This window comes from Polyodon spathula, chromosome 1 (genome assembly GCF_017654505.1).
Source record: "Polyodon spathula isolate WHYD16114869_AA chromosome 1, ASM1765450v1, whole genome shotgun sequence".
Classification (NCBI taxonomy): Eukaryota; Metazoa; Chordata; class Actinopteri; order Acipenseriformes; family Polyodontidae; genus Polyodon; species Polyodon spathula.
In genome coordinates this window covers 48064471-48078038 of record NC_054534.1, presented here as the reverse complement: position 1 = coordinate 48078038, position 13568 = coordinate 48064471, and the positions used below count along the sequence as shown (strand labels likewise).

The 13568-nt window shown below is 40.5% G+C and overlaps 1 protein-coding gene across 1 annotated transcript in view; it reads right to left on the bottom strand.

Moving 5' to 3' along the window:
• LOC121320707 (FERM and PDZ domain-containing protein 1) overlaps positions 1–9274 on the bottom strand; it is a 195530-nt gene extending 186256 nt beyond the window's left edge. The window contains exon 1 of the mRNA XM_041259320.1: positions 9200–9274. The gene's annotated coding sequence lies outside the window, so the exon portion shown is untranslated. The remainder of the gene's footprint in view (positions 1–9199) is intronic.
• Between the last annotated feature and the right edge of the window lie 4294 nt (positions 9275–13568).

Here is a 13568-nt window from a genome sequence, read left to right as displayed (position 1 = left end):
TCCCTTCTTGCTGCTTGGCATCCTCACAGGTCGGGAGGGAGATTTACAACCAAGAATCATTGTATTTCTGCCACAGTTCCCTAACAAGTATGAAATGTAACCATTACCTAATGGGTCTGAATACAAAAGGCTATATTGCAGACCAACCAGAACACCACAAGGCTAAGCCAGGGCTACCTTGCTCATTACCATTAGGAACCCTAGTACAAGTAGCTGGAGCTAAAAAAAAATGAGGAAGATCTCACCTCTGTGTTTATGATGTAAAGGTCGACCCTGAGGCTGCCCTTAACGCTCTCGTTCCAAAACCAGGATTTTGTGGATCCACAACACTCAGCTGATAGAACCGTGTAAAGGTATGGGGATTGGCCCACACCGCTGTATCGCAAATGTTCCTGACAGATGCGACCTGGAACAAAGCCCACAAAGTCGCCATGCCCCTGGTTGAATGGGCAGTGAGCTTTTCTGGAGGGGGCAAGTTGGCTCGCTCATAGGCAGTCTTGACTTTGTCCGTAAACCATTTAGACAGCCTCTGCTTAGATAGGGCTTTACCATGAGACTTGGCCCCTAACAGACGAAAAGCTGTTCAGACTGCCTTCAAGTTCTGTCCACACAGTATGCTAAAGCCCACACTGGAGACAGCTTATGGAGCTGATGCTCCTTGTCAGACTGGAAAAATATCAGATGAAAAGCCTCAAGCTCCATGTGGCAAAGTGGTTTGCAGTGCACCGGTGTAGAGGTGATGCAGTGCTCAAGACAAGGACAAACAACAAAGTACTGGTGAAATGATGGCTTATCTTGTATCCAAAGTCTGATGACAACAGTAAACAATAATGATAACAGGCAATACAGTGCGTTTAATCCACAGGTCCGTTCTAAGTCCACAGTGAGTGCTATAGTGCTTGTGGTGCAAATGCAGTTAATCGTGACAGTGCAGTGCTGTCTGGGATTGTTGCTGTCCTTTAGCGACAGCGCCGGATCGTGTTAGCTGTCTAATAACAACAAACAAGTATATTTTAGACTCAACAAAACATATAAAACACTCACAATAACAATACGGCTCTCCTTCCAGTTCAGTATTAACCATAGGAAAGGAACAGATCACCTCGCTATGTCCCCTTATGTACGTCAATCACACCCCTTGGTTAACGATTGCAACCGCTTCTCCAATCCATGGATGCCACATCGTTTCCCTTCCGGGTCATTGATTTAGTCTACCATAGCTCTGCCCCCTTTCTAGATGTCCGACTTCCACCTAACCCTGTGAATGAATTGTCTGGCCATCCAGTTTAGGGCACTCTGTTCCCTTTACAGGTTGGGAGGGAGATTTATCACCAAGAATCATTCTGTCTCTGTCACACTCCACAGTCTGGTTACCGTGGAATGTCACTTGAAAAAAAGCAGGATTGGTACGAAGCGTAACTTTCTCTGGCTACCTGCTCCTTGATCTCTGTCTGCCTGCTGTGCTCCCTGATCTCTGGCTGCCAGGTCTATAACAATTTATCACGAACAATTCATCACAAACAGTTCATCACCAGTACAATTCATCACCAGCGACAATTCATTACGGAGTGTACGTTATCATATCACACCTGTTTAAAACTTTACAGGTGAAAATGACCGGTGCGGCATTTGTAGGTAGTGCGAAATTACGGCGCTTCTAGTGTTAAAATAGAGGTTTGAAAAGCAAACTTCTTATTTTTGTTTAGTTTTTTTGCTTGTTTATTTGTTAGTTGGTGTGACAGGAGTGAAATGAGTCCTTCTTGTAATTCGCCCTCCCGACTACTGGCAGCACTGTGCAGGAAGGACCGAGACCGAGGAGAAAGGCTGAGTCAAGGTTGGGGCAGAAGCCGCAGTGGGAGTGGCCATCTTAACTTGAGGCAGGACCTCATGGTCGAGCCCCATTATTGCAATCAGTTGTGCTGCGCTCGACGATTGGCTGAGGTGGGGCAGTGCACTGATAGCAGGGGTGGGGCTCGGCACTATTTAGGCTGTGGGGTTCTGCCAGTCAGTCTCCCTATCCTGAACTGAGACGGTCGTGCTGCGTGAGCTCTGTGAGTTTGTTTGTTTTTGTTGTGTTTGTATACCAAGACTGAGGATTCCCAGGCCGGCTGCCTTCGAGCCCAGACTTCACCTGTGATCCTTGGCATCTCCAGGAACTACTTATCCTGGTTGGGAGAGGGAGCCCAAACCACCTGCTGTTCTGTGTGGATTGTTTGTTTTCATTGCAAGCCTCTGCTTACCATAGCTGGTAACAGAGGCAGTTTTTTTGTTCACTGCAATTGTGTGGAAACTCACTGCTTGGGACTTTTGGTTGTGCTGCAAATAAAAACACTATGTAACACAATTGTTGTTCCTGGGTAGTAAGTGTTATTTCCTAATTGCTTATGCCTCAGAAGTATAGAAAATGGCTATTATTCCCCACAAACTTTGCTTTTGTGACCAGGACAGTGATATTTTGAAATTTACCTATTTCCAATGAGAAAACAACGTATGAATCCAAATTAACATGTATTTATACTAAAGTAATACAAAAATGACTACAAAAGATTTAGAAGTGAGTAGTTTTTCAAGATTTACGATTATACTGTAAATCACTTTCACGAAGCAGCCCCCAAATGTAGCCTCCCATCATGTTCTCGTTATACTGTCCTTGGTAGCGGCGTTCAATGTCCAGTATATCCTGTTGGAAGCGCTCGCCTTGCTCCTCCGAGTACACTCCCATGTTCTCCTTGAATTTATCAAGATGAGCATCAAGGATATGGACTTTGAGGGACATCCTACAGCCCATTGTGCCATAGTTCTTCACCAGAGTCTCAACCAGCTCCACATAGTTTTCGGCCTTGTGATTGTCCAGGAAGCCCCGAACCACTGCGACAAAGCTGTTCAAAGCCGCTTTATCCTTACTAGTGAGCTTCTTGGGGAATTCATTGCACTCCAGGATCTTCTTTATCTGTGGTCCAACGAAGACACCGGCTTTGACCTTTGCCTCAGACAGCTTAGGGAAGAAGTCTTGAAGGTACTTGAAGGCTGCCGACTCCTTATCTAGAGCTCTGACAAATTGTTTCATAAGGCCCAATTTGATGTGCAGTGGTGGCATCATCACCTTCCGGGGGTCCACCATTGGCTCCCACTTGATGTTGTTCCTCCCCACAGAGAACTCGGTTCGTTGTGGCCAGTCCCGCCTGTGGTAGTGTGCCTTGGTGTCCTTGCTGTCCCAAAGGCAAAGATAGCAGGGAAACTTGGTAAAACCACCTTGGAGACCCATCAGGAATGCCACCATTTTGAAGTCTCCTATGACCTCCCAGAAAAATGCAGATATGTATCCATTTAGGCAGCTGGAACTAAACTGAACTGGTGGGCTTAAGGCCCCTGTATTTATACTACTATTTATATTACTGGAAAGTTCTAGAAAGTTCTAGAAGTTACTCCAAGTTTACTCAGCACTGAATCTATCTGGAATGTTCTGGAAAATAGGTAAATTTCAAAATATCACTGTCCTGGTCACAAAAGCAAAGTTTGTGGGGAATAATAGCCATTTTCTATGCTTTTGAGGTATAAGCAATTAGGAAATAACACTTATTACCCAGGAACCAAAAAAAAAAAAAAAATTGTTACACGGTGAAATCCAACCCCCAACTACATGTTTCCTGTCTCCGTCACTTCCGGGTCACGTCATTTCCTCCCATAACCCACCACACGTGGTGTCAGGGTGGGATATTGAGGAGGGACCCAAATGTGATGGCTGCCCTGCTAGAGGCCCAGGATTGGCGCAGGGATGGTGAGGAGTGGGATGTCCAGCGGGAGGCTGCCATGATGAAGCAACTGACAGCCATGTGTACCGCGGTCCAGGGGCTGGTCACGATGCCAGCAACGGTGGGAGCTGGGCCAACAGTACAGCCCATTCCAAAGATCAGACTGCAGAAAAGGACGGAGGACGACCTGGAGGTGTTTTTGACCACCTTTGAGCGCGAGGCCATGGTCTCAGGGTAGCCTAAGATGTGGTGGGCAGCGCAACTGGCCCTATGTCTGTATGGTGAAGCCCAGGCTGCCTACCGTGCGCTTTCCAATGAGGCTGCCCTGGACTATGAGCAGGTCAAACAGGCCATTCTACGGCATTTCAATATCACCCCGGAGACCCACTGTCGCCGGTTCCGGCAGTACCAGCGGCCAGAGGGAGTGAGACCCCGGATCGTCACACAGCAGCTCTGGGATCACATGGCGAAATGGCTACGGCCTACCGAGAGAGTGGCCAAGGCTGTGGCAGAGTCTGTGGCCATCGACCAGTTCTTGGCAGTGGTCGGGGCTGACACCCAGGCCTGGGTCACCAGACACAGCCCGGAGACACTTTCTCCCATAACCCACCACAATTGGTTGGTCACAAACTAGTAAAAGTTAGTACATTATGGGTTTTATTTATGTAATTTGTAAGTGAATACATACTGGATCTGTTATTTATGATTTATTACAGCTCTATTTGTTTTTAGCACAGCTTTTATGATATATTGTGGCCTTAAATCGGTAAGTTATTGTCCTTGATGAATTGTCACTGGTGATTAATTGTTAGTTATGAATTGTTGGTGACGAAAAGTGCGTGACAAATTGACGGGATACCCTGGCTGCTCACTCTCTGATCTCTGGCTGCAGGCTGCCTGATCTCTGGCCAGCTGCTCTGCTCCCTGATCTCTGGCTGCCTGCTCTCTGATCTCTGGCTGCCCGATCTCTGGCTGCCCACTCTCTGATCTCTGGCTGCCCGCTCTCTGATCTCTGGCTGCCCGCTCCCTGATCTCTGGCTGCCCACTCTCTGATCTCTGACTACCTGCTCTTTGTCTGATAAAGCTATAAATTGGTTCTGTGGTTACTTCAATAATCGGAAACAACAAGTAAAGGGAGGGGGTAAATTATCTTCAATTTTAGAGATTGAAAAAGGTGTACAATAGGGCTCTATTTTAGGCCCAACATTATTCTCATTGTATATTGATAATGTCAGGGGACTGGAGTTTATTGTCATCTTTATGCAAATTACACAGTGTTTTATGCATTTGGATGCTTGGGCACAGATGTAGTAGAAAAACTTCAAGAGGCATTTAATATTGTTAAACACCGATTCTGGAACTTAAAGCTACTGCTTAATATAAAAAAAGAAAAACTAAGGTACTGTTCTTTGGATCTAAATTCAAGTTTGAAACAATAATTAAGTATTCAATCACTGACTGGGGAGCCACTTGAGATGGTTAGATCCATTGCTAAAGTTTGATTTGCATATTTCCACTACTTCATAGAAAATTGAACAAAAACTTTATCGACTATCGACTTTCTTTATCGACAGCAAAAAAATCTTCACACTTAAAAGTAGAAACCAAGTTATTGAGAGCTGTATTTTTCCTTTGTTTGATGATGGTGATACCTTGTACTTACACGCCTCTGTTGAAAATTAAAGAGGTTGGATCAGCTAATGAATAAAGCAGCCAGATATATATTAGGGTGTCATCCTCAGACTTACATCCTTAAAGTGAATTTAATTAGATTAAGAAGACAGCTTCACGGGAGACTATTGGTGTGTAAAACTATACTAGGCTTGTCACCAGGGTGACAGGTTTGATGCTGCAGGCAAATATAGCCAAGTATAATTTAAGATCTAGCCTTAGACTTAATTATCAAGTAACGGGGAGAAGGTCTTGTGTTGGTCAAACAGCCTTTAGCTATAGTGTGCCTATGGAATGGAATCAGTTGGACAAAAATGTTAAGGATCTGATTGTGCCTCTAAATGGTAGCCAAAATTTACCAGATAAACATAGAATAATGGCTAAGTTATGTCTATTTTAAAAGGATAGATATCATGAATTAGCAATCTGTAAATGTTTCTGATGCCTCACTGAATGTTATTGATGTTTTATTATTTTTAAAGTTGTTTTATGTGAATCCCTGATGTATGTCTTGCAGACACTTTCGCTGCCCAATATAACAATTATAAAATGGGGAAAATGTATTGGGCTAGTGAGATTAACCAATACACCATTTATCTTTTTTATCTTTCCCCTCGTGTTCGCTAACATGGGGTCTTGAAATTGTGCTGTGCCAAAATGATCAGGATTCACACCATGTACTGGAAACTCCTCCCCTCTGCTGCTGTGGTGCATTACAGGCACCACAGCCGCTTGCCATTTCACAAGCATTTCACTATCGCACTAAATTCAGCTTCTTTTTATATAATATTTCAGTATGATCCAAACACTACATGTTTTGAAATAAAAGAAGGTAATCGGTAGATTTAAAAAGAGAAAAAAAAATGTATTGCCTTAATTTTTAAATCAAGAAAACATGAATACAATAGGCCTACCTCTGATTTGGCTTGTCCAACGCAAGTGTAGAGGCCTAAAGTGTGTATCCTAGTAACAGGATACGTTAAATATGGAGCACAGCTCAAAATCAGCTGATCTCGGCCTTGGCTTAAAAGGTTGATCCCCATTAACTATAGATTTATCTTCCCTGAGGACAGTCATCTGAAGTTTAACCCTATTCTTACCTAACAAAGTGGGAATCCAGATACTGGCATCAATCAGTTTGAATATGTTATAACAAGTATGTCTGTGACATACATCCGCTGTTATTAGTATGAATTTGTCCACTGTGATGTCACACCCTGCCAGAATTTGGTTTTATTTATGAATCCCCTTGCAATCCAATGCAATCGGACAAGCTCTCAATACAATCCAATGCAACTGGAGCATCGTTTTATCGTTTTAATATTTGTTGGGTCTACTGAAGTCAAACTTATCTAAACTGCAGGTGTTTTTATGCAAGGAAGCAACAACATTGCAACTTTTACTGCAATAGCATTGTCTTGCAAATTGACATGTAATACACTAAATCTAAGTATACAATACAAGAAAAGAACCAAGAGATACTCAATAAAGGGGGAGAGGGGGAGCTGTAATAATGTTACAGATGCTGTAAATTAATTTTATATTTTCCTAAATTGCTTTTACCCAGCTAAAAGTGAATTTAATTCAACCCTGAAGTTCCAATCACTACCCGAAAGGCATAATACAACTAAAATCTACTCCTTTTCTTAATTTAAGCCTTCAATAATTGTGGACCTTGTCAAATACTGTAGGTGTCCATCTTGTGCCAATACATGGAAACTGCCAACTGGAAAGCTAAAAGTGGTCTGGAGAAAAACTAAACTGTATAACTATTCACACGGTGGATATTATAAAACAACACTAAAAGGATATCCACCCAAATATTTTTCTTAAATGCATTTGTATCAATACATAGCAAGTATGGGTCCCTAAATTGTGAAATACAGCTAATTTACCAAAACACATGCAGAGGAACTTCCCAGAAGTGAGTTTTATCAAATAATATTTTACATATAAATTAAAACCTTTGTACAATACAGATTATACAGATAAGATTCACTTTAACTATGATGCCCCTGTCATACTGCTGTTTTAAACTAACAAATAACATACATGGTGAAAAAGTAAAATGCAATAAGAATTACTTTTAACACAGTTTTTATTTGTAGTTATTGGATTTTATCAGTTTGTTTCTATTAACCACTAACAGTAAATTATTATTGTATGAATCTACTGCTGTTGTTATGTGAAATAAAGAATACTTTCAGTAGCTGAATATTCTACAAAACACATACATGAAGAGGCACATTACAGCACAAGCCACATAAATATACACTAGGAGATTTCTTAACATGTTCACTAACCACACTAACCATGTCTGTCAGTCATCCCCCTTTTCAGTTTAGAGTACACATTGCAAGATCGCCCATACAATCCCAACTTAAACATATATTGTACTGTAGAAAACCAGTATATTCTGTTACACATATGAACTCAGACGTCAAACATGCCAAATGATAAACTGTTATGACACTACTTCCCTAGATTACTCCCTATAATGTATTTCATTTGCTGTACTCTACACGCGCTACATAAGTAATACCCTGCATTAAATATTACAGTCAGTCCATTGTAACCAATCTGAATAGACTGGCTTTGCTTCAGAAAAGCTTTTGAAACAGCACCATATTGCAACAACATGATTTTTAATGAACTCACAAAGTACATCAGAGGTTATTTAAATCTCATCTGAGCAATATATCCAATATATTTTCTAATCGACACTACTAGAAACTAACGCAGTGGAAACTAATACGCTGAATTCGGCGATTAAAGCCAGAATGAAATGCAGGTCCAAACAGAATAAGGTGAGATCGGTGCAAGTCTTTTGTTAACGCAGTCAAGATATAAGGGTAAAAAGAAACAGCTTCCTTTGGTAATTACTGTTTGATTAAGAAAGCGAATCGTTTCAAAATATGTTCAATGGGACATCACGTGATCAAAAACAAACCCCGAAAACCAGTAGCCCTAAATATGATTATACAGATTCCTAACATTTAAATATGATTATACAGATTCCTAACATTTAAATATGATTATACAGATTCCTAACATTTAAACATAATTATACAGATTCCTAATATTTAAATATGATTATACAGATTCCTAACATTTAAATATGATTATACAGATTCCTAACATTTAAACATAATTATACAGATTCCTAATATTTAAACATGATTATACAGATTCCTAATATTTAAATATGATTACACAGATTCCTAACATTTAAACATAATTATACAGATTCCTAATATTTAAACATGATTACACAGATTCCTAACATTTAAATATGATTATACAGATTCCTAACATTTAAATATGATTATACAGATTCCTAATATTTAAACATGATTATACAGTTTTCTAACATTTAAATATGATTATACAGATTCCTAATATTTAAATATGATTACACAGATTCCTAATATACATGTCAGTTTTATTTTGGATTTATCTTAAAACACGGCAGCAATTTCTACCCGGTGTATATTTCTGCAAGCTGCCAGTCACTGTTGTATTTCCATTAAATTGATACCTATCATACAACAACGCTCCAATTGTTTGAATTTTAGACAATAAACAAACACGTCAATATTGCAAGTCAGTGTAACTTTAAATGTTACAAAAAATAATAATAACAAAATGTTGATAGATGTGCTATCTGTTTAATTTGAAAGCTTTTTTTTTTTTTAGATTACATAATCCACATGAACTCCAAATAGCAAAAAACGTGTAAGATGTATGTAATACAAAGAGTGAGTAGTCTAACTTACCTGTCATGCGTGCAAGAAGCTTACTGTCCATCTGTAAAAGCAACAAACACTGCTCGTGTAAGCGAGTAGCTGACGCTGAGCTCTGTAGTACTCACAACTAATCTTTCAGAGTCAGACACTCAGTCTGCTCTCTCTCTCTCTCTCTCTCTCTCTCTCTCTCTCTCTCTCTCTCTCTCTCTCTCTCTCTCTCTCTCTCTCTCTCTCTCTCTCTCTCTCTCTCTCTCTCTCTCTCTCTCTCTCTATGTCCCTGCAAGGTCAAAATTGCAAGCAGGGCAGCGTAATGAAACTCAAATGGTTTGGCATGGAATTCATGTTTGGGGTTTCCTGGAGATGTGATCCTCAAAGGTTTTATGATTTGGAGCTGGCTCTTATTGGTGGAAGCTTGGAGCTTACTTATCTTTACAACAGATATTGATTGGTGTCTCTGCAATGATGATACAGCATAAGGTATACTACAACAGGAAAAGCAACATGAATATTATGTGTTCTGACATTTTAAATGACTTGGAAATTTAACACAAGACACACACATATCAAAGTTAGCTAAATAGACTTCAAATGCCTGTATGATTTAAACTGAGATGTAATGATTTATTATTCACTATAATGCCCCACTGTTAACTAACTCATTAGAATCCTAAGTGTAACTGTTCCCCTTCCAAACACTGTCCTGTGATCAGAGGTGGGAAAATACAATGGTGGTACGCCAGAGTTTACATTATTATCCATTGTAACACTATCTTCTGTGGTCTACCTGATGTTGAAAAATACATTTTAGAAAATGTGTTGCCTTTTATATTTGTTGTGGGGTTTACCTTTCCCCAATACTTCAGCTTTAAACAATTTAAATTAAGCAGATAGCCTAAAAATGTACAGCTTTAGTTCCCAGGTTGTTATTTTAAATATCAGAATAATGGGTTTCAATGTAATTAGACACAACATTTCCATTCATAATCCAAGCACTATGAGACAGTCGGTCAATTGAAAAATGCAGAGCTCTTAGTACTAAGCTCACAATGACTTGCTCCAACAGATATGATGCAACCATCTTCTTAAAGCATCCACAAGTAAGGCACTATTACATTTCAAAGTAATAAACAACAGCTAAGACTGGCCTACTGTAGAGGCTAGTTGAGTACTTTCACCCCCCACCCAACCCTGCCTTTTACTGCAGTAGATAGCAGTTGTATACAAGTATGTTAAGTGTACTTTCACTAGCTCGCAGTATCATGGTTCCCTCTAGTGGTTTCACTACTGGGTGCAAGTTGTTTCAGAAGTTTCTGGCGGAGCCTTTCTAAAAGTGGGAGACCAAGGTCAAGGAGGGGGGGTTAAACTTTTATTTTTAACAAACATCTCGCAAAGTAAAACTGTTAAATAAAACTAATGCATATAAAAAATAAAGCTCAACAGCTGTGATGGAAACAGAAGAAACTTTGTTAATTCATGCAGAAAAAAAAGCTCTTTAACTAATCCTGTAAAACATGACTCACATAGCGTAACTAATGCTGTGAAACATGACTCACACAGCTTAACTAGCTGTGAAACATGACTCACATAGCTTAACTAATGCTGTGAAACATGACTCACACAGCTTAAATAACTGTGACACATGACTCACATAGCTTAACTAATTCTGTGAAACATGACACACACAGCTTAAATAACTGTGACATGACTCACATATTAACTAATGCTGTGAAACATGACTCACATATCTTAACTAATGCTGTGAAACATGACTCACACAGCTTAACTAGCTGTGAAACATGACTCACATAGCTTAACTAATGCTGTGAAACATGACTCACACAGCTTAAATAACTGCGACACATGACTCACATAGCTTAACTAATTCTGTGAAACATGACACGCACACAGCTTAAATAACTGTGACATGACTCACATATTAACTAATGCTGTGAAACATGACTCACATAGCTTAATATCTGTTATTAGCTGTTGTCTAAATTGTTATTTCAGGTTTTTCACTCCATATGATTCTGTATGACACACGCATCCATAATGTTTAGAATTTACATCCTAGCACTGTATTTAATTGTATTTAATGTATTATGCATTGTTCCTCACTATCTTGTAAAGCGCTTTGTGATGGTGGTCCACTATGAAAGGCACTGTATAAAATAAAGATTGATTGATAGGGGTGGATAAAAAATGTATCTTGTACGATAAATGACGCACAGAAATGCATTGGAAATATTTTCTGAGTGAATTTTACGAGAGCGCACACTTTTTTCAGTCATATAGTGGTATTTACATGGTCAGCGCAGCACATTTCTACCGGGACTACGCAGTAATTAAAACCTAATGACAGGCCCTGGTATGTAACAAGGATTTTCTCCCTATTTGCACAGTGCTGGTATGTAACAGGGCTTCTCTCACTATTTGCACAGTGCTGGTATGTAACAGGGCTTCTCTCACTATTTGCACAGTGCTGGTATGTAACAAGGATTTTCTCCCTATTTGCACAGTGCTGGTATGTAACAGGGCTTCTCTCCCTATTTGCACAGTGCTGGTATGTAACAGGGCTTCTCTCACTATTTGCACAGTGCTGGTATGTAACAGGGCTTCTCTCACTATTTGCACAGTGCTGGTATGTAACCGGGCTTCTCTCACTATTTGCACAGTGCTGGTATGTAACAGGGCTTCTCTCACTATTTGCACAGTGCTGGTATGTAACAAGGATTTTCTCCCTATTTGCACAGTGCTGGTATGTAACAGGGCTTCTCTCCCTATTTGTACAGTGCTGGTATGTAACAGGGTTTTTCTCACTATTTGCACAGTGCTGGTATGTAACAGGGCTTCTCTCACTATTTGCACAGTGCTGGTATGTAACAGGGCTTCTCTCACTATTTGCACAGTGCTGGTATGTAACAGGGCTTCTCTCACTATTTGCACAGTGCTGGTATGTAACAGGGTTTTTCTCACTATTTGTACAGTGCTGGTATGTAACAGGGTTTTTCTCACTATTTGCACAGTGCTGGTATGTGACAGGGCTTCTCTCACTATTTGTACAGTGCTGGTATGTAACAGGGTTTTTCTCACTATTTGCACAGTGCTGGTATGTAACAGGGCTTCTCTCACTATTTGCACAGTGCTGGTATGTAACAGGGTTTTTCTCACTATTTGTACAGTGCTGGTATGTAACAGGGTTTTTCTCACTATTTGCACAGTGCTGGTATGTGACAGGGCTTCTCTCACTATTTGTACAGTGCTGGTATGTAACAGGGTTTTTCTCACTATTTGCACAGTGCTGGTATGTAACAGGGCTTCTCTCACTATTTGCACAGTGCTGGTATGTAACCAGGCTTCTCTCACTATTTGCACAGTGCTGGTATGTAACAGGGTTTTTCTCACTATTTGCACAGTGCTGGTATGTAACAGGGTTTTTCTCACTATTTGCACAGTGCTGGTATGTAACAGGGCTTCTCTCACTATTTGGTATGTAACAGGGCTTCTCTCACTATTTGCACAGTGCTGGTATGTAACAGGGCTTCTCTCACTATTTGCACAGTGCTGGTATGTAACAGGGCTTCTCTCACTATTTGCACAGTGCTGGTATGTAACAGGGCTTCTCTCACTATTTGCACAGTGCTGGTATGTAACCGGGCTTCTCTCACTATTTGCACAGTGCTGGTATGTAACAGGGCTTCTCTCACTATTTGCACAGTGCTGGTATGTAATCGGGCTTTTCTCACTATTTGCACAGTGCTGGTATGTAACAGGGCTTCTCTCACTATTTGCACAGTGCTGGTATGTAACAGGGCTTCTCTCACTATTTGCACAGTGCTGGTATGTAACAGGGCTTCTCTCACTATTTGCACAGTGCTGGTATGTAATCGGGCTTTTCTCACTATTTGCACAGTGCTGGTATGTAACAGGGTTTTTCTCACTATTTGCACAGTGGCCCCTGGGTGCACATGCCTAACTGACCATGGCACATGAATCCCATGTGACTCAATCGGAAGCAAAATCAGCACAGGCACCAGGGCTGTCCACCCACCCACTCTTAACAGCGTGGATGAAAAGAAAATAAAAATATATATTTTAATAACTTGAATCTCATCATTCTTCCAAAACCCAGTGACACAGATAAATCAAATAAATCAATAAATTAAGACAACACCAGAACTGTGTTGATAGAAAATAATCTTAATGTTTCGCTAGCTGTGCTGCCAGCTTCAACAGAGGTGCACCGAACTAGCGATCAGCGACCACTTCAATGAGAAGTACTCATTGAAAAGTACAGAGCAGTAGGTGGAATTTTCCTTGATGCATCAGGGCATGGATGGCAAGCATGAGATCAGGGTCCACATACTACAATTGCATGCATACCTATAGCATTGTGGTA